At 36.7% G+C, this 21,502-nt stretch overlaps 1 long non-coding RNA gene across 1 annotated transcript in view; it reads right to left on the reverse strand.

Annotated features, from left to right (window-relative positions):
- The window catches only part of LOC140684870 (uncharacterized), a 272,714-nt gene that overhangs the window by 202,172 nt on the left and 49,040 nt on the right, over positions 1-21,502 (reverse strand). The gene's annotated exons all lie outside the window — the stretch shown is intronic.

Consider the following 21,502-nt stretch of genomic DNA (forward strand, 5'->3'; position numbering starts at 1 on the left):
TGGCATCAGAAATGATCATTCAGATGTTAATCTGGTCTGTTTACAAGTAGCCCCCTTTAAAAAAGTCAGTGACAAGAAGTTAGAGGTATGATGGGTTAAACTGATATTTTCATTTTGTGCGCCTTACAATAAATATAGAGGATAATTTCAAAATGTAAGGTAAGTTCTGGAATATTACATCTTTTTAGGTGTCTATAGGGAATACAGATAGGATAAATCTAACTGGATTTTACCACAGCTCCTCAAAGCAAGCCGGAAACCAGTGATAAAAAAAGTACATTCTACAAAGACAGCTTAACTGTGAGCATATTGGCCAGTATAACATCTGAAATCTAAATATGTTATTGCAGATTGAGTCATTTTATATCTCCACTTAGGTGTTAAAAAACTGTGCACACAAACACACAACTGTGGGAACTGAAGGCGTGTGGTGGGCAGAGAGAAGCAATGCAGCATCACACTCAGTATAAGCCACAATGATTCAGAAACAGAACCTGACCTCTGCATTCACATCTCCCTGGCATCTGAAAAAAAAAAAAAAACAATAGATGGGACAGGTTAGGAAGACAACTTTATCATTCTTACACATCTGAAAATATTGGAAAATAATTTTCTGTCATCTGGAAGCATTATAAAAACACATGCAGAAAACAGAGATAATAATAGGCCTTTCTTTCCCATTAAGCACATTTTAAAAAATTATTTTTAATTAGACATCAAAGAAATGAAACTGCTGGCTAAAAAACAGAGTCAGGAATATATGACTGACATAGAACTTCTGAAAAATGTTTGATAAATCTCTCAACCTTTCTCAATCTTAATTTACCCATTCATTATGTGGGGCCACGGATATTTAGCTGCCTAACAGGAATTATAGCCTGCAATCACAGGCTTATTTGATACTCAATAACGACTCCAAGATTTGTGAATGGTAGGTGCTAAGGTCGTACTGGGCTCTATTAGGTCTCAACACTTTCCCTCCAAGTCCTTCTCTTACTGGAAGAGATGACTAAAAAAAACCCACCAAGAGATGCTGTTGTAATTCCTAAGCAGAAGAAATGTAATTCCTGGGACAAGCTCTCCAGGACATCAGGGCAAAGACACTGCTGAAGCCCTCTTCCATTTCCACCTCCCCCTTTTCAGGGCACATTAAGTTTTCTACAAATAATTCCACAGAGCATTTTCCTTACTCACGAGACCAACATGGTTCACTAGACAAATGTAGTTTGTCATTTCTGCAGGACTCTTGTTTATATCCTTTGGAAAAAATTGTTCTAGTCCTCCTTGGTGCAAGTTATTTTTTCATCTACCCTTTTCACTTTCAGTGAAGAGCTACTAGACTCTTAGGAATGAAGATTAAAGCCCTCTTAACTCCTCAGGATTTCAAAGGGAGGACTAGTTAACATTCCCATATACCCTTTAGCCCTGTAAGCACCTCACAATGACAACTACATTTGCCTCATAATCAAGAAATATCAGTATTAAATTCTAAAAATAGCCCTTACCAGCTCCTTGTTGTGCAGGACTCTGGACAATAGAACAAATATTACATGACAGAACTGGCAACAGAGCTGTGTTGGCTGAAGTGGCTGGTTCTAGCCTCCCTCTCAGTGCCCTGCCTTGCTGTGATTATTTTACACTTTTTCTCAACCTGATCTCTAGCTGCCTCTGCTTCAGACACTGACAAAGCCTGTCCTAGGGAAAGGACTATGCATTCTACAGTCAGCTGTTTGTTCTTGATTTGTTGAGACACTTGATGTCATGAAGTTAAAAATTGCCTTATACCAGTGTCTAGGCACACTCAAAGGTAGCCTGGAAGAGCACTTAATGCCTCAGCGATCCCACAGGGATTCACTTCCACACCTCACCATTTAAATAATGCCTTCCTATTTGGCTGATCTAATTCCTTTCCATTATTCCAATTCAAATCTTTGGGGTTTAAAGAAAACCACTAGATCAAACTGTACAACTAATGCTGACCTTTTTGAGTCTTCTGTTGTGGACATCCACAATTATTCCCATGATCTCTGCATCAGTAGGCCATGAAGGTTGAGGGGAAATCTACACACCTTTAGAAATCTCATTGTAGCTTTTGAGAGGTTAATGGGGTCACCACTAGGGAATCCATCATTCCCATTGTCCACTCACATATGCTAGAACAAAGCAAGGGTAGCATCACTAAATTCATTTAGTACCAGTGTGCTATTGTAAACTATTGTCACCTAAACAGCTTTTTCTAGAAAAAACAAAGACAGCAAAAATTCACTGGAGAAAAGGAATACAGTCTCATTCTACTGAGTCAGATGAAGATCAAAATATAAAGTGACAGTTCAATTTAGTTCAGATCCTATAGCTAAATAAATATATAAAACAGTTACTTGTTTATTTATTTATTTAATAACCAGAAAGATTCTGGACCTCTGTTCTGCAACTGGAGTTTGGTTTCCTGTTGTATTCATACAATATTCCTGGAATCAGCACAAAATCTGTCCAAACATCATTGCAGCACTTAGAAAACTTCTGTCACCAGTAGAAAGTACCCAAGTAGAAAATGCATTTTTGATGTTATGCAGAAGTACATGCCTTGATAGAAGAGATGAAGATGCAGCCCAAAGTGTTAAACAAATCAGAGAACAACATTTGAGCAGATAAAGATGCACTCCAATTTTTCTTTCTTCCTCTTTCAAGCTTCCTTAGCTCAAGACACATATTCCAGATATATAAATGATATATGTAATGCAGAGTAGTTAATACAGATGGGGAGAGATTGACATGGCACTTATCTAAATGGACGCTGAGATTCCAGGATATCTATTGCACTTTAGCTGATGGGAGCTTCAGAAGCTGTGAGGCAAAACTGACTTCACAAAACCACGACAGTGCTTTTCACCTTTGCCAACAGACATTGTGCAAGCCAGTTTACAGTTCTGTGCCAAGGGCATGTCATCCAGACTTTTCTATTTCAGCTGAAAGAAAACCCACTATCTGATAAGCTAACATGATGAACGTGCCAACTGCACAACTAAGCAGAAAACCCAAAAGCTTTAGAACTTTCCTGATCTGAAATTCCCCCCAGTTTAAAATACACTTTGCAAGTCTTACTAATGTGTATATACACACACATATAATCCTGCCTACTAAGCTCTGAAAATACTGAATATTCAGAATATGAGTTCTATATTAGTCAATGTTAAATGCCATCAAGGGAAAACTGTCATCCCTGTTAAGAAACAAACCAAACCCCCAGTACTGCTCAAATTTATTTGTAAGGCATGATCTGAAACATGCTATTATAAAGACATCCTTTAAAATAGTCACTAACTTCCACAAAACATATTACTCCTTCAGAAACTGTCCTATATGGCAGTGAAGCCTTGTATCACCTATTCATTTGTCCTCATTGTTTTCCAGTAATAAGAGAGCATCTGATTTTATTATCATAAACACTGTATAAATATATTGACACTATAAAGCACACACACAGCTCAAATCCCCTGTGCTTTTTGCACTGAAGGCAAATAGAGCCCACTATCAGTCACTCTTCTGAAGAGCAAGGAAGAGTATAAACTGATGCAATTTTTTAGAATTCGAACTTTTGATGTGGAACTATTTTAAGATCTCCTGAACAGCCTCCTCTCCTTTGAAGGACAGTATGAAGTTCAAGCATCATTACTTCTACACACACAGGCTTTGGACACAAGAAAAAGTGTGACAAAACAGACAAGTCACTGGTGGTAAAATATGAGTGATATCAAGGATCCAACCACTGAGTTGGATCATAATCTCTCTTTCATTTCAGATATGGTTTTAAAATCAGGTTCTGTTTCAGTATTCCATGGCCCTCTTGCACATTAGTAATTATGTTACCTCTAATAGCAATAAAGGGTGAACCACCAAAGATCTGTAGCTACAGCCCTCTTCACATAAGAATTAAAATTTGACATTTCTAGTCAGTAAGTCTCAATTTCCAGAAAATTTCCAGTTGGCTAGAAGGACTGTGATACATAGGCTTTCTTCAGCATTTTAAGAATTTTATGTCTTCATGCTAAGTGGGAAGTGGATGACACTTTTTACCCAAAATTAAAAAACAAAACCAAAAAAAACCAAAACAAAACAAAAAAAAGAAAAAAAAAAAAAAAAAAGGAGACACTGAACTAGGCTTCTATAAATTAAAAAAAAAAAAATTATTTTACACTTGTTTCAAAAAAATGAAAAAGGAGGAGGCAGCCCCACTGGGCTTCCATTAATTTATTTGAACCAGCTCATCAAGGCCTACTTGAAATTTTGAGTTGCATCATGTTCTTTCAGAGACCAAAGCTGACAAAGAAAAGCAAGCACAGAGTCTTGGAAATTACATAGCCTGTAGGATTTCCACAAAACAGGGGAGAAAAAACCAAGCCCAAAAAAAAGACAAACCAAAAGGACAAACCACAGCTACAGCCTGTATAAGAACACACTTAGATGAACACATAGAAAAATAAAAAAGGAACAATTACTGAGAGTAAAATTTGCCATGTACCCTTAAGAACAATACATCCAATTTTGCAAACCAAAGATTTGATTCTGTGGGGGAAATCATTATGTTTACAGACTTAGGAGAATGGAAGGCTTGTAAACTGGTAAGACCATTTCTCTCTGAAACAGAACAAAAAGTACAAAACAAGGAATGGCATCCAATAGATTAAGTATTAAGTACACAAATCTTCCTGAAAGCAGGCAGAAAATCTGCCAAGTTTTTTCTTATGCATATTGAATTGAAATTCAGCATAATCCAACCTAGAAAGAAAAGCATTACAGGGAGTAATATAACTTCATAGTGAAAGACTTGTCTTCACAGTGAAATGTGACGTTTTTAGATCAAATGCCACCTCTCCCTACAACATGCTTAGTGATGATCTCAGCCTCTTGTTTTTTATTCTTTTCCTACAACTCACTAGTGCCAATAAAGAACTTAGAAACTCTATTTATGTTTCTTTTTCAAGTACCTGCTGTAACAATGTAGGAAGGGTGCATGCAAAGTGCCAACTTTCTAACTTCATACTAATAGATATCTAGCTTTCACTAGTGCAAGAACTCTAACGTGATTCAGAAAAATGTTGGTTTATGGTTATGACCTTCTAGTAGTCAGAGGAAACCTGGTGTTTCTACTTAAAAACAAGAAATGTAAGTTGTCTAAAATTTACAGACTAAGTATTAAATTCAGTTTTCCTTGGAAGTGGTCAGGAGGTTTCTTACTCCACAGCAGCAGAAGAAACTTTTCTATGTTAACCATCAGTAGGTGCAATAATTCCACTTGTTATCTTCCATTAGAACAGCAGAAGTAAAGAAACATTGAAGAAATTATGTGTAGTTTAGTTAATGAAGTAGAGTGAGCCAAATCCAAAATACACCTGTTTTCAATTACAAATTAATCAATGCTATGATTATGGAACCATATTACTGATTTCCTTCTATGGCATAACTAAATGCTGCCATCAAGCCCTAATAGGTGGGAAACAAAAGTTATATTGTGGAAGTTCTCCTTGCAATAATAAAAACTTCTCCTCCACTCAGTGCAAAATAAAGACAATTTCCAAACCCGTGCTAAGCTGAACCTTTTGAGCTGCAGTAAAGCAATGGTATCTATAACACAATTAAAAAGCTTTTTAACCTTTTATTGCTTGTTTTTGTCCAAATCCTTGTCAATTAAGCACGTGTATTGAGGACTGGAAGAAAGAGGTAATGAAATGTGGTCAATCATTTTCTTTTTTCTTTGAATATGTTCAATATACAAAATGTGGAAAATCACTCTTTGAAATGCACCTATTCCCCTGCAATCAAATGTTAGGTTACATTTAACAAATGACCCTTTTCTCTTAAGAGAGAAATCAATATTCATAGTTTTCTCTCCTGCCCTCTGTGACTACCGCCAGAAATCCTTTTTTATATAAAACTGAAGGAGCAGACATTTACTTAAAAATCCCTAATTCATGTACTTTCTTTCTCCCTTGCCACGGCTCTTCCCCTCTTCCCCAGCTCAGTGCTTGTCTAAGTCAATCATTTTCTGAAGCAAAGTGGGCTGTAGGTGCCAGGGTAGCTTGGCCTTCAGGCTTGTTTTTGTCTGGGAAACCACTCCTGTCTGTCCTCAGATAAAGAGCCTGGCTCCATCTGCACAGGGGATGTCCCCAGCCAGCCCCTGCCCATGGCACCAGCGCCAGCTTGGTGACTCTCCTGGCTGCGACTCTTCACGCTGATACAGAACAAACAAGAGCAGAGGGAGAAGCATCGCTCGTGGTGATGCAGAACCTGGTGCCATCACCCTGGCTTTGAGAGGAGCCCTCGAGCAGGATCCAGGGCCAAACCCCACCCCAAGACATCCAAATGAGCTGACGTCAGGGCTGGGGGGCCACAGGGCTGTGGGCAGGGTGGGCAGGGCAGTGGTGGGACGATGCCCCTGTGCCTGCACTTGCCAGGCTGAGGGAAGGTCTGGGAGGATGCACCATCCTCTCTGCAGTCATGGACACCAACAGGGAGCTTGCTCATGGGCCCAGGGCACCACAGACAGGACACGGTTCCTGCAGTGGGGCTCCCCTGCTGTCCCTCCTGGCACCACAGACAGGACACTGTCCCCTGTGCCGCCACGGCTCCTCCTGAGCTGGCCAGAGCCCTCCCACAGTGAACAGGCAGCACCCTCCAGCTGGTAGAAGCTCCTTTTTGTGGTGCTCCCCATGGCCTCACACTCATCCACTCTCAACCCGAGCCCACCAACCTCTGAGTCTGCCCCATGACAAAGTAACAGAGAACAACTCAAAATTAGAGCAGTCACACAGCACGTTTAAAAAATCCCCTTTTTCTCTCAGGAGAGGTCTGCACAGTGTTGGCACATGCAGCCCAAATGCCAGCATGTCAGGGCCTTACTTTGGAAAACCAGGTCATGGTTTTGCTCTTAGTTCCTGCCTGAATTTATCTTGTTTTCAGCTGGCCAGGCTGAGCCATGCACTCAGACGTGGAGATTTATCCCACAGCCATTGTAGCTGGATATGTTCCATTCTCTCCATTAAGTCCATTTACATAAGAGTGCATTAATGTACTTCCAGGTGTGCTGAGCACCAGAATCAGCTCTTTGCACATTTCCATCCAATGTTTTTGTAAAGCTTGCCTGCAAACCTGAGTAGGAGAGAGCTGTCCAGTTTTATTAAAATTCACATGTATCTCACTGGAAATGACTGCATGACCAGCAGACCTCTGAGGGTTTCTTGCAGCAGAGAACAGAGGTTTGGGGTTTTTTCTCCTGCCATTTATAACTTCTTGCAATAAGCTTCTGTTTAGGGGCCAGCAAACTGAACATTGCTGTTTGGAATGTTTTAGTTTCTGTAGTTGCTGTAGAGTGCTTAACCCATGGAAAAAAAATACAAATACACACCTAGTAGTTCACTACAGCATAAGCATATTGCCATCACTGCCATATCTTTGAGCACTGGAAGTGAAATTGCCACAAAAAGATGAATAGCAACCACCATAGAGACTTTTGTTTAACAACTGTGCAAAATAACAGCAACAATAATATGCAATGAAATCAGGGTATTTCTTTTTCCTTAAATAACATGCTGTTTATAGCAAAACACAATAAATACTATCAATCAGTGGAAACAATAATAAACAAAAAATTTGTTTTATGGAAAACTCAGGAATTCACAGGATACATACCTGAGTACAAGACTCAAACAATTCTGCCCATATGAAAATAAGAAACCACCTGCATGTGTTGTATATGCTTTGTGAATTAGAAAGATAGAGCTATTAGCATGGTTTATAGGCTATGCAATACACTATTCTTTATCAAAAAATGCTAATTTAGTGTCTCAGCTAGTCCACAGATGCTTTATTGTATCATGATCATTTAGATTCCACTTTTCTCATGCCACAGTCAGATATTGTGAAAAATCAAGTTCCATTTACAGCATCCATTGTTATCTCACAAAGTAGCACTTCATACTACTACTGATGTCTTACAGACTGTTAACAGTAATTTAGTTTTAAATGCCAGTGCATGCAAGTGTTCTGGATATGAATACTAACAGGATGAAGTTATGCAGGTGTAGGAATTTAAAAGAAAAGGAAAAAAACTCCACACCACCACCCACACCACAGCCCACACAGGAAATGCCTCCCAGCTCTTTGAGGGAAGACACAGAGCATGGGACTTCTCTCTCTGCATTTTAGCTGTGAGAAGTTAGTTATTCTCCCTCACCCATCAGTAGAAACATCCTCCTCCAGGCATGTCTGAAGACAGGTGCTAATAACCCAGTGGTATTTATATCTCTGCACTGAATATAGAGAGAAATTAAGTAATAATTTTTAGTGGCTTTTTATCTTAGAGGTGGTCAAGAACATAGCAATGGCATATTAGTGATCCCCACAGCTCCACATGGTGCCTTACAGGCTGAGACATCCTCAAACCAGTATATGAGGTCTGCAGCATGGTCAGAGCTCTGCCTACCAAACAAGGAATTTTCTCATTCCTGGAGCAGCTTCTTCTGTGTCATCTTCTGTGCCATCTTAGATTGTTGTATCTCTTTGTGAAGTGCTTTTTGTTGACATCCTAACTAAATTAATTCATTCTCCAAATATGTAAGCAGATAATTATGATTAATGAACAACAACAAAGTAAGTAGACTCCCAGAGCTCTCGGGGGATGAGTGGTCCCACTTAACATCTATTTCTTTAATAAGCAAATGCCAACTGACTAAAAAATACAAAGGAGCAAAGTTCAGACTCTAATGAATGCCTTGCTACCTACAAACCCTGCTATTCCCACCTCTTTCCTGCATGTTTAAAACTCAGATGAGCCAAGAATTTCTCTAGATAAAGTAGGCCACTCCCATGAATTGGACAAGAAATTGGTTATCTTTATAAATACCCAGTAAACCTAATTAATTCAGATGGATAATAAAGAATAGACGATACCAAAAAAAGATTTTCCCTTTACCATATCCTTCCCTGCTCCTTCTCCCTGTAAAAGATGCTCAAAGTGGGGTTTTATCTGGGACAGATTTCCCTAGTGGAATTGCAAGAAGATTCAATATTTGGTCTACCACCTTTTGTTTTTAGCAATAGGGATGAAAAAGTTGGAGGTTGTTCTTATTAAACTGAAAATCCCTTTTGAGAGACTGCCAGAAATGAAATGGTTACTGTACATTGAAATAGTTCTTCACCTTTTTGTTCAATGTGAAAGGCAAAAAAAATAATGCAAATACGAAGCAATGTGTCAGTTCTGCTAAATAAAAATGTGCACAGTAAAACTAAATCACATATATTGAAGTGTTATTTTGGTTTTATGGAAATGTAATCTGTGTTATGACATTTGCATTTCATATAACTGCTACGGATAACTAATCTTCCAATGCATTGCATACCATTCTGTCACCAAAAAAAAAAAAAAGGTAATACTGTATCATCTGTTTCCACCTGTACACTAGAATATTCCATGACAAATGTATCAACATCAATTGTATAAATTCACTTCTGAGCCAATGAAAAGTATGGATACATTTAATAGAAAGATTTCTTTTACCCTTAAACTCTACATAGCTATTAGAAGATATCATAGCATAGTAGCAAAGGAAAAATTACAACTTCAAACAACACAATATATGGATGTTTGTATGCATTCTAAGACTTCTGAATTTTGAGTGAAAATTAAATACATCAATACAGACTGCCAATATGGAACTTTAACTGGAACTTGATGAAATTGCAGGTTTCCCATTCCATGCTCAAAAATTATAGTTTTCAGCTCTGAGATATTTTATGTTATGCTACATATTACAAAAAAAAAAAAAAAAAAAGTGGTACTTAAATACAAGTGAAAATACTAAGTATATTTGAAATTCATTACCCTTTTCCCTTTCCTTCTGTGTCCATTGATTTTGTTTTCCTTTTGATTACCTTTGCTTACCAAAGCCATTATCCAACCTCTCCAAGGTTCCAATTCTCAGCAAATGCCTTTAGAGGAAGTTTTCACAAAGGAGTCACACATGCTTTAGCCCTGCTTAAACCCCTGTTTCACAACACTGGTAAAAACAAAAAGCCTTTAATTTCCCCACTTTGGAAACCAGTCAAAACCAAGGAAACTCCAAAGGAATAGAGTGCAAGAGTAAGCCTTGGGATTTAACTCCCAACCCTTGGAATCCCTTAGGCACAAGGAGCAGGACTACTTGCAATAAAAAACCAATATGCTCTGGTCAAGTGCAGTGTCAGGCAGCAGTAGATGAGACACAGACTTTCAGGTAATTCATTGACTTAGCACCAGACTTTTCACTGATTTTCAATGAGACTTGTTCTCTTCAGCTGTCAAGGGACATTTCAAATATCTAAATCTATGTTCAAGATACAAAATGACCTAACTTCCTGAAAATCAAACTAGCAAATGTGGGGTCATTTGATTAATTTTTGGTGTAATGAAGGAAGATCAGCATTAAATGTGTGTGTTTCTTTTCTTGGGAAAAACATGTTTTCCTATCTGCTGTGAAAGCCAGGGCAGAAAAAAACCCCTGTCTGTTCACTTGAAGGTATCTTTCTGCAGTGACATAGCTCTATTTGGGATTCCTTTGTGTGCTGAGTTAGGAGTAGCAGCTTTTTAAGCTCAGATGTGTAAATGTCCCCATTTATATCGTAGCTCTGCAAAAATGGGTTTTTGTGCATATTGCAGTCAATATACACACACAAAAGAGAAAAGTGAAATAAAAAATATAATTCTCATATTAGAAAACTGAGTACTTACCTAGTGATAGCAGCTGGAATGAAAATGGCTGAAAGCAATAAAAATCCATTTTACCATTTAGTACAGTTTGTCAGACTAGAGAAATGGGATTGAATTTCAAAGCCACAGGCAAGCTGGCAGAAATCTGTGCTTATGCAGTTGATAGGGGGTTTTTTCTCCTTTTTTCTTTTTTTTTTCTTTTTTTTTTCCTTATTTACAACTCTTTTGATAAGCCTTCAGCAAGTTACATAGGTTGTTCTAGTTGTATCTCCTTTGACTGGATTAGAATACTTGATGACAGTTTGGATAAGTTTGAGGCAGATGGTTCTTGACATTTTTCATGCCATCAGTTACAAACCATGCAAGGAAACTCTTTCATCCTTTGTTTATCCTTCACTTAGAAGGCACTATGGTAGATCGTTAAACTTTCATTTTTCACAGTGCTGATTAAGGCGTACTACAAGGCAGATGTTATGCAGCACCATTTTTAACAATTTACATTTAGCACCAAAGCTGGCTTTGTACTTGTTCCAGTGGATCAATTCACATTTCAAAAACTTCAAGGTCAACCTCTAAGCATTGCTACTCTGTTGAACAACTAAATGTTTCATAAAGTTTCCCCTATGACTGCAGCACTGAAAAATATGTGCTGGACACTTTACTTGTTTATATCTGCCAAAATGAATACAAGTAACTATTGTTCATCTCTGCTACAATTAAATGACAGAATATAATGCTATAAAATCCAAAGACTTACAATAAAATGAATAAAGATCACTATTTTAACACATGACAAAAAACTGTCTCATTTATTTTTGCTAATAGCATTTCTAAATAACAAATAATTACTATTCAATTGGCAGTTAGTCTTAGTTTATATCAGGTCAAGCACTAATATTTCATGAATGAAAATGTTTATTAGCTTATTACACATCTGAATATGCATTCTTTATTTTATGATTACACAAATTCTATACTTTCTAGGACAAATTCTAATAGTTATATGTAGGCAAAAGACAGGTAAAGATACCTTTAGAGAATAGCAGAATAAATACAGTCATGACAAAATGCAATATAATTAATTCACAGCAATTTAATTTTTATACTCTGTAGAAAACTGATTTTTGACAAATACTTGGGCTCATTGGTAGGTGATGTTAGTTAAATTTTTTACTGAAAATTTACTGGAATTATCTGTAACCAATCATAGCAATGGAGTAGAAGCTTTTGTACTAGTGACAATTTCCTTAAAAGACATTAAAAGGAAAAGGAACTTTTGGTAACTAAAGATTCCTTTATTTTTTATTTCAGGTTCTTCAAATTAGCAACATAAAATGGAAAAAATAGTACATGTGACATATAAAAGCATATTTTATTGAATGAAGCTTCAAGGCTTACTTTAATTTGGGAGATTTCCTATGTTTTTGTCTTATTTAATTAAGCTTTAGCAATATGTCATATTAATTATAATTGTCGTGAAGTTCTGCAGTAAAAATTAGCAGATTGAATTATAATTTTATCCTCTAATACCTCCTGATCCTCATCATAGCCATTTCTTATGTTCAATTTATTCTTTCCCCCCCTACATCCTCCCCCAGATCTGTGCCATAAAGACTTTTCTATCCTAGTCCTTACTCACTTGAGACTTCCCATCTGGTACTACTACTTCACCCTTTACATCTGAAACTATTTCTTATTGGTATCTTTACCCCTTGTTCTATTAAATTAATGTTTAGGCTTTTCTCAAATCAAAAAAGGGTTTCATCTGAGTAGTTCACTTGATTAATGACCAGAAGTCAATGAAATGTTGATCTTGGGATAAACATCTTTGCCATGGAAAATATGATACAAATATATCAAGAAAAATATTTTCTGTTCTGATCCTATGAACCTTAATTTCAGTAGTGCTGGGGACTGCCTTCATTTCACTTGAGGAACTACAGACATTACTACTGTCAGTCATGCTAAGATGTGGGGAGTACACAGACAACACACGGTCACAGCTATTTCTGCAGAAATCAGCCTGGAAATCTTATAAAGAAAAGGCCACAAAATCTCAAAAAACCTGTCTGAAATGGTGCTGACTTGAGTTATGTATCTGTCCTAGATTTGATATTTTGCCACCCAAACCCATACACCAATCTATATTTATAAAACCTTGAGCAAATAAGGCTCAGAGTAGTGATGACTGTGTCATTCAGGAATGTGTAATGGCCTTGCAAATGCACTGCACAGAACCTTCCTTTTCCATAGCTCTATCAGCAAAAATAAATATAGGAGATGAATACTAGTGGGAAAGTGTGGATTTCATCTTATTTTTGTTACATTATTATCCAGGCTTACAACAATATTTATCATCCTACAGTTTGATTTGTTATAATATATGTTTACCTTTTATCTTAGAAGAAAGGAGTATCAGCCCTCCAAGGATAATGGAGAAGCAATGTTATTTAATTATCCCAAACTATCTAGTGCTTTGGTACACAAAAGATAACAGTCAACATACTGCTACAAGTGTACAGATATGCAAGCTGTGGTCAAGATAAAATATTTAACAGCAGAAAAATACACTTTTATAGTGCAGCTGCTATAATGGGATTTTAAATAAGAAGAAACAATTCTATTTATTCTCAGCTTTGAAAATATGTACAAAGCTAACTACATTCATCCATAAATTAACTTGATAATGGCTGAATGGAAAATTGACCAGTTAGCATACACACACCAAACAGGTGAAGGAGATAGAGAAAGCACATTCAGGTAGCTGTCAGCAGCACACTATCAACACACAGAGAAAAAAAACTGATGTTATCATGGAAACAGTGAAAGTAAAGCTTAAAGAACTTGCACAATCATAGTGCCCCAAGGTTCATTTCCAGACTCAGCATAGCTCTATCTGTACAGTTACATGTATTTAAATGTTCAGGAACACAAAAAGAAGAAGGGGAAAAAAATTAAAAATAATAACATGGACCACATTCTTGTAAACTGGCATCAATCCATGGAAACAAATGCAGCAGTGCCAGCTTGTGCTAGCTGAGGATCTGACATTACATGGAAAAATCCTGAGGCACCTGCAGTTGTGTGGGGGTGAATAATTTATGAATACATGAAATGTTCTGAATAACATATTTTTGAATATTTTTCCGTTCACTCCATCCTAGTTCCTTCACAGCCCATGTTCTTTAAACCCATTTATTACAAGCTTCACAGTAGGATTGTGACAATGCCAATTATTTGGCCAATCCCCACCGGTTCAGTTTCTTTGCCTACTGCGGTTTTGCTGGGAGGTGCAGAGAGGTGACTATTTTAGTGTATTCTTCTTCTGGCAATTCTTAGGAAGTGTTAGACAAAGGATAGAGAGGTAATCCTTCCTGATTAAGGGGACAGATACAGTCTTTTCAGACTTCCCTAATACCTTTGGCTGCACTATAAATGTTATTTCAGACTTTTCTCAAATCCACACTCCATTTTTGCACCTAGGACCTATTAAATATTAGACATTTTTTCCAAGTCTGCTGACAAGTCAGAGAAGGTAAAGGTGGAAGGCAAGGTATAACATATCTCTAACTGAGCACATCACTAAAATCCTTCTCCTAGATTGCCATGTGCAAGTGTAGAGATGAATAACAACAAAAGCAATACCCAGCACTACTCCAAAATTTATTCTTTTTAGAAGAAGGGTCTACCTGTTGCCTGTGTTAAGAGGCTGCTGCCAGTTAGAGCATCACACATGAAGGCTGGCCCTCACCAGATAAGGAGTTCACAGCCCTATTACAGATTTTCTCAGCCACAGCTGAAATCCTGGAAAACCCTGGGCATTCATTCCCTCCAGGTACAACTCCTCTAGGACAATCCTGCTCAGGGGGATCTTCCCTGAAAAACAGCCAAGGAACTCACTATAGAGCAGAAATAGCTTATTGCTTCTCCAGATGCCAGAGGTACAATGAAGTGGGCTTCCAAATGTGGAAGCACAGATGCAAAATTCTACTGCAGAAAATACATGCTGGTAGCCAGATTTTCATTCCCTTCCTGCACACAAACGCCTTTGTGGGTTTGTCTGTAGTAGTGATAAAAGGCCATGTGAACCTCCTTAGACAGCCAATGTCCATGCTGATGCTGCCTGTAGTGGATTTACTATCTCAAGTCCAAACTTGAGCAGCTGCCTGGACCCCTCTGTCTCTGCTCTCCCCTGGAGTGGGAGGTCCCTGCTGAGATGAGCAGGAACAGATTGTGCTGGTCCCTGCACCCCACCACAACCACCCCGTGTGATCTGCATGCTGGGGACACACACAAACCTGCAGCAGCACCACGTTTGTGTGGGCCATGTGAACCCTACTCCAGCCCCTTAAACAGAAGCCTTTATTCCCATTGCCTCCCCTTCACCAAGAAATCTGACTTTTGTACACCTTTACAGCAATGTGCTCTCCTTGCATGTGCACAATTTCCCATTAGTCTTCCTGAGATTTATGTATGCATCCAGAGAGGAGAATGGCCCACTATGAATGTTTTAACAATCAGAACAATGAAGCATTGTGCATCGGACTGTTAAAAATGTTTCTAAACACTGTGTTCAATACACACTACTTGATTTCCAAAGCTACTCTGGACAGAAATAATTTAGAAAACAACTCACAAGTAAACTAAAACTCTTCTAATAAAACAAATATTTCACAGTTCATTTAATCTAAGATATTGAAAAGAACTGCCAGTACTCAGGTACGTGACCTGAAGCACAGAATTTTATTGCTTTCTCCACCAGGGATTAGAAATGTTTTGAGTAAAACAGTTGCTGCTAGGCAGGGCTCCTTTAACCTAACAATCATATCCCAGGACTATTTATTCTTTCCCAAGCAGTAGGCAAAGGAAGAGGGGAAACTGAGATCAAGAAAATGTTGGTTTTTTTTTTTTTCCTTTTATCTATCACGTTACAGAAAAAAATTCAAAACTCATAACTAAATAAGTGAAATATTTTAAATAATTTGCATTTGGTAATATGTACTAAGATCTTTATATTTTCTGACTTTTTTTCCTTCTTATAGGCAGTGCTTTGTTGTACAAGACACTTTGCCTTGTTGGTGCATGGTGGTTTCTTCCTTTTCCTACAAAACCTTTCTCTCTCACCATTTTTCCTCCAATATTCCTCTATTTCCCCTTCTTTTCCATTCAGTGAGATGCTTGTTCAGAAGGCACAGGACTGTCATTAAGTGGTCAGTCTGCAGAGTCATGGCCTCCATGCATCATGCTTGCAACAGACAAAGCTCCCAGCACTCAGACAATACTAGTGAGCATATCCAAAATATGTACCATACCCAGATATTATAAAATATAAAATACTTGGATATTTTGGGGCCAGTTAGCTCAATAGAGCTTTCAAGTGTCAGGCTAGCCACACAAAGTATACATATGTTTTCAACAAATAGATTTTTCAGGGAGTAGTGCAGCTAGGTGTTCTAACTGCATGCTGTACCCTATTTCACATTCTAGCATGCTAATAAAAACCAAATTATATTTATGGAACTACGTCTCTTCTGCATTAATCTCAGTAAGCCAATGATTTATCAAAGCTCTCTATCTCTAATCTTTAGACAAACTGACCCTTTTGCAGTCTAAAAAAATGAGTGCATTCACAAGGAAAAGAAAGTTAGTCAAATTAATTATCCTTCAAAATCTTTTAAATTATCAAAAAATTTAAACTGATTCTAATTACCAGCATCCATGCTGTCTGTACATAAATTGAACAAGGTCAACCTCAGCCAAACACATCACACCCGTTCTCCCACCTAAAGAAGGAGCAGATCCATGATAGTATCCTTTTATTATATTAATCTCCAGGGGCTGCTGGGAAAACCCTTGCAGAAGGGTGTTCTCATGGAAAATACAGTAGCATATTCCAAATATAGATGTAGCAATGGTGAAACTTCTGAGGATCTCACCAATCCCAAATAAAGCCTCATCACTCACATTATTTTTTCCACAGAATTAATCCTGGCTACAGAATTCACTCCATCAGGAGACTCAAAGTTGCTGTTACTTGCTCGTTGTCTTCTAATCAAAGATAATTTGACTAGTGAAATTATATTAAAAAAATCCAATAAAACCTAGTACTCTGAACTCACATAGAAAGTTAATTCCAATTTAAATCAATGGGATTTATGGGCATAAGTGCTTTGGGACTTTAAATCTTAGTATATCCTTAATACAATGTAATAATCAATAGTTCTCAAAGCAAAAGGACCAGCAATGCTCCAGATCCCTTATGAAGATGAGGGTACTTTTTTATCAGATGTCTCTGAAGACACTGCAAATAATTATTTGCTTTTTTAAAAATCATCACAAATATATTAGAAGTTAAATAATTTTATTTTAATAAATACATGTGAATGAGTAAAGTGTCAATCATTGATTTATTCATGTTTATCAGATATAATCACTGAGTAAATCTGTCTTGTTGGGAGATCCACAGATACACAGACATCCATTGACAGCATGGATTATCACGAGGTATTAGCCCTTGCAGTGAGAAAATATATGGAAAGTTTCATAAGACATAAATAATGCATGGTCCTAAGAGAAAAAAATCAAGTAAAATATATTTTTCCATGTTATTTTAAATAAAAATGTATAGGGATAAAAACTTTAAAAAAATAATATCAAAAGAATATCATTAGGCAGAAGTATAAAGTTTTTATTTATGTAGATTTTACATATAATTTTCTAGCTTTTATTATTTGGTATATTTGTATGGGCAAATGTGTAAGATACTAGGATATTTCAGTAATTAATATAATGTAAACCAAGAATAATAGAAGAGCTCAGATTTGCTAGTTCAGTAGGTGGCTTTCTGCAAACTGCATCACGTTCCCATATTGTTTTAGCTAAAAGAATAGCAAATAACTAATTGAGAAAATACTTTTTCTAAATACATTTTACCTTATTACTTACACTTAACTCTAAATAAAACTATAGTTGCTTGATTCGCAAGCACTTGGTATGAGTCCACATTCTAAAAAAATTTTAACTACAGAGATCAGCTCTTTTGAAAATCAGATCTTTACTCACTTAAAAGTTTTATTATTTATTTTGTTAGATTTTTCACAATGTTGTTTCAGTTGGAGCACCAGACCTCTTGAGTTGGCAAATTTCTTTTATACCTATCCACACAAACAATACATTGCCTTTGGACATGGACACTAATTAATCAGAAATTACATCCACCCATTAGTGAAAAAACATCTAAACAAAAAGAAATCAAACAAAAAGAGCATTATTTAGGGGAGAGCATTTAACCTGGGCTTTTGCCTGCCCCAGCTGGCAGAAGGAGTCTAGGTTGCTCATGTTCATAAGTATCAGCTTTTAAAAGGAATCTGTTTTCTCTACGGAAAAATTAATTTGAAGAAAAGTTCTATCACAAAATAAAGAAGATCAGTGTGGGTTTCTACTTTGCAAAATCTCTGGAGAGAAGAAATTTATTGTGCTAAGCAAAAGCAACTACTCCGGCACACAGTCTACTTCCAAGAAAGAAACTTGCATACAGAATAGCCCAGAAATGCAGCATGCAAGTAAGTATATAAGAGTCACAAGTTTGTAAATAATGGATTGGTTAGACCACCTTAAACCAGATTTGATGAAAGAAAACCACTAATCTTTGAACTTCATTTAAATATTGCCACCTAACATGGATAATTCACTCCAATTCGCTCCTATTGTCAGCTGATGAGAAGTAAATGGTGGAGACACCAACATGAGAGGAGTCCTTTTATAGTGTCCATTTCCAAAGAAACCAAATGAAAATTCTGCCTTCTCTTACAAATGAAAAGGCAGGATTCAGACTTTAAATGATCAAGCTTTTCTAGAAAAAGGACAGAAGAGAGCCATCATTTTTATGCTTACAAAGGTAGAAATAATGCCTTTTCTTCTCAAATCTTTAGATAAAGATATGGCCATTGTAGGTCTATTGTAGACTTAAACTAAATTTTGAGAGCTGGACAAGTTCCATACTGACAAATAACAGCTGCTCATATTCCAAAAATCTGCACTACAGTTTTCTCTTTGCATAGCTCTTGGTGTGACATGGTCATGGAAAGAAAGAGCATTACCTTACTTCTTCCCACAGTAGCCATTGAGTAACTTTTCTTTACAAAGCTATTCAGTATTTCTGTTACCTAGCTTTTCTTCCATGCTGCAAGAGCCATGGTTACAATAGGAAGCATTATTTTTACACAGCTTGTCCAATTTTATCTTTTATTAGTTTGCAAAGAATAAAACAGGATGGTGGGAAGGAAAAGCTATTCTTCAAATACCTGCACTGTCATACTTCATGTGCTTTTTTCTGCAGTGTGCTTTTGAGCTGAGCAGTGCTGGAGCAAGTGTGATTATAAATTTGCTTGTGGTATCATAAACGCCTTTTTCATGATTGCTATTCTTTAGTAATTATCTTTTCTAATCAATATTTTGCAATGTTTGGATTCAAGGCCCAGAAAAAGTTCTAGTTGTCATATTGTAGGCTTAAGATGTGCTTATTGATAACCATTGAGACCCAGCAACGTGACTTCAAGGAAAACAGAGGCAGGTCAAGGACCCTTGGCATGGTCTGATGTGACCCAAGTTCAATGTGTGGAGATGGCAACTGATTTACACTGGCTTCCCACACCCTGATACTGCAACAATCCACAGTTAAACCCAGCACCATTCCTGAAAAAGCTATCATCCAAACTGTGATCATGGGAATAAAATTAAATTGGCAAACTCTAGCTATGTACTGACTGTGATTTCCAAATAGTTTCCTGTTTTACAATAGTTCTAAAATGCCATGTTTGATGGTCATGTACAGTGATCTTACACAGCTCTGAGGAATACAGATCATTCTTTAATAGTTCCAATGTGAATGCAGTCCAATAATCTGTCTTGATCAGTACCAGAAGCTACATTAAAAACAGGACTCCAATATGTGTCTCCTGAGAAGTTGGCTATTTTAGCAGAAGGCGAGAAAAAAAATAAGAGTCACAATATTGTATTTTCAAAAGTTCTGCACTAGCAAATGCTTTCAGAGATTTCCAGGAATTAATAAATACCTTTACAGTCAACCAGATGAAGTATGTACAGAGTAGAAAAACAAAATTATACCAAGTGCATCTGTGCTTAGGAAATGAGGAAGGCATTTCTCTCACCTCCTTTCTGAACTCCCTCTAGCTCTGGCTCTGGTTACGTGGAACAGCTCCAGATTCCAAACCTCAGTGGAACAGCACTGCATTACACCACCATCATTCAGTTAAAAACTCCAGCATGAGGTACTGATAAATCCAGGATAAATTGCTAGACTGCCTATGTACCCATTTTTTCTTCATGGGAGGATGATTAACAGAAAATACTCCAGCTGTTTAAGATGGAAGCAGCTATGTGTAAATAGTCTGCCCAAAATACAAGCATAAGTTTTGAAACTCTTAGTGTTACACACCTGATGCTTGATATTGTGTAAATCAGTCAAACAGGATTCATGCCATAGGCATAAGAGACATGTGCCACAGTAGCATCTCTGACTATTTCTTACCATTAGCATAAAATGTTCCAAATTGATTTTCAATTTGTGAAATATTTAAAATATTCAGTAAACAACTAACAAATTGTTATGAATCCTATATGTCAAATAAAATTCCACTATGAAACATGAAAAAATGTTATACTTAAGCTGCCAAGTGTTTCAAATGGAGATGTGAACATTTTTTTACCTTTCTGTTTTACCAGAAAAAAAAACCTGCATCTCATTAAAAAAAAAAAAAAATTAGACTGTTTCTTTATTTCATTATAGTACAGCAGCTTTTGTCAGTAAGGGGACTAGTTTCTGTAAATGGCAGGGCCAATAATAATTTAAATTAAATTCTCAGAGTACTAGACAGATGAGTTGGGCACTGCCCAGTTACATCTTTAGGTTATTGCTTCATGTATTTTACTATGCAATATGACCAACACATAACACACATAATTTTAATTTGCAATTTTTCTTTAATAGACATTTAAATATGTTTTTCTCTCACTGAGTACATTTGTATTAAGAGTTCATTCCAATTGCTCAATAAAATTTGAAATTGCCAAATATTTAGTGGAGTTACTGGGCCAAATCTTTTTCTAATATAAATCTAGATAAATGGATTTACTGTACCAATAACTAACAACAATGGTGTTTTACTTACTCCTATATATGCTTTTAATCTCAATTATTTTCAATTTTCTATGGAACACTGCTAATAAAGATACACTTTTTATGTTTTAAAGATGTTTGAAGACCTTCTGGAAAATAAAAGGCAGTTTTAATAAATATAAATCTTCCATTTCTACAAGTGATTACATTTAGAAATATATAACCCTACAAACAGCAGGGTATGAGCTGTATAAGCATATAGTCAGAAAAAAACACGAGACTAAGTAAAACCTTGAAAATTACACAGCATAAATATGCAAAACTGCAATGTGGAGCAATTTATGCCATGACCAATAGTTGAGGCTATTACTAAGAAGAATTTATTTTAAAAATAGCAGAAAAATAAGATCATACACCAGCCATTCAAACAGCAGTAATAAAAAGCTTTATTTTGAAGGATGCCTTTACATAAATATTCTGGGCTTTCCCTTAAAAAAGATCTTGCTTTCTTTTCTTTAGTTATAATTGGGATGGAGTGAGGCAGCCTCCATGTAACACCTATTGCCACCTTACAGGTGCTGCAGTCATTGATGTTTGCATTCTTTGATGTTTGTACAAAGTTA

This window comes from Taeniopygia guttata, chromosome 11, assembly GCF_048771995.1.
Source record: "Taeniopygia guttata chromosome 11, bTaeGut7.mat, whole genome shotgun sequence".
In the NCBI taxonomy this organism is placed as follows: domain Eukaryota; kingdom Metazoa; phylum Chordata; class Aves; order Passeriformes; family Estrildidae; genus Taeniopygia; species Taeniopygia guttata.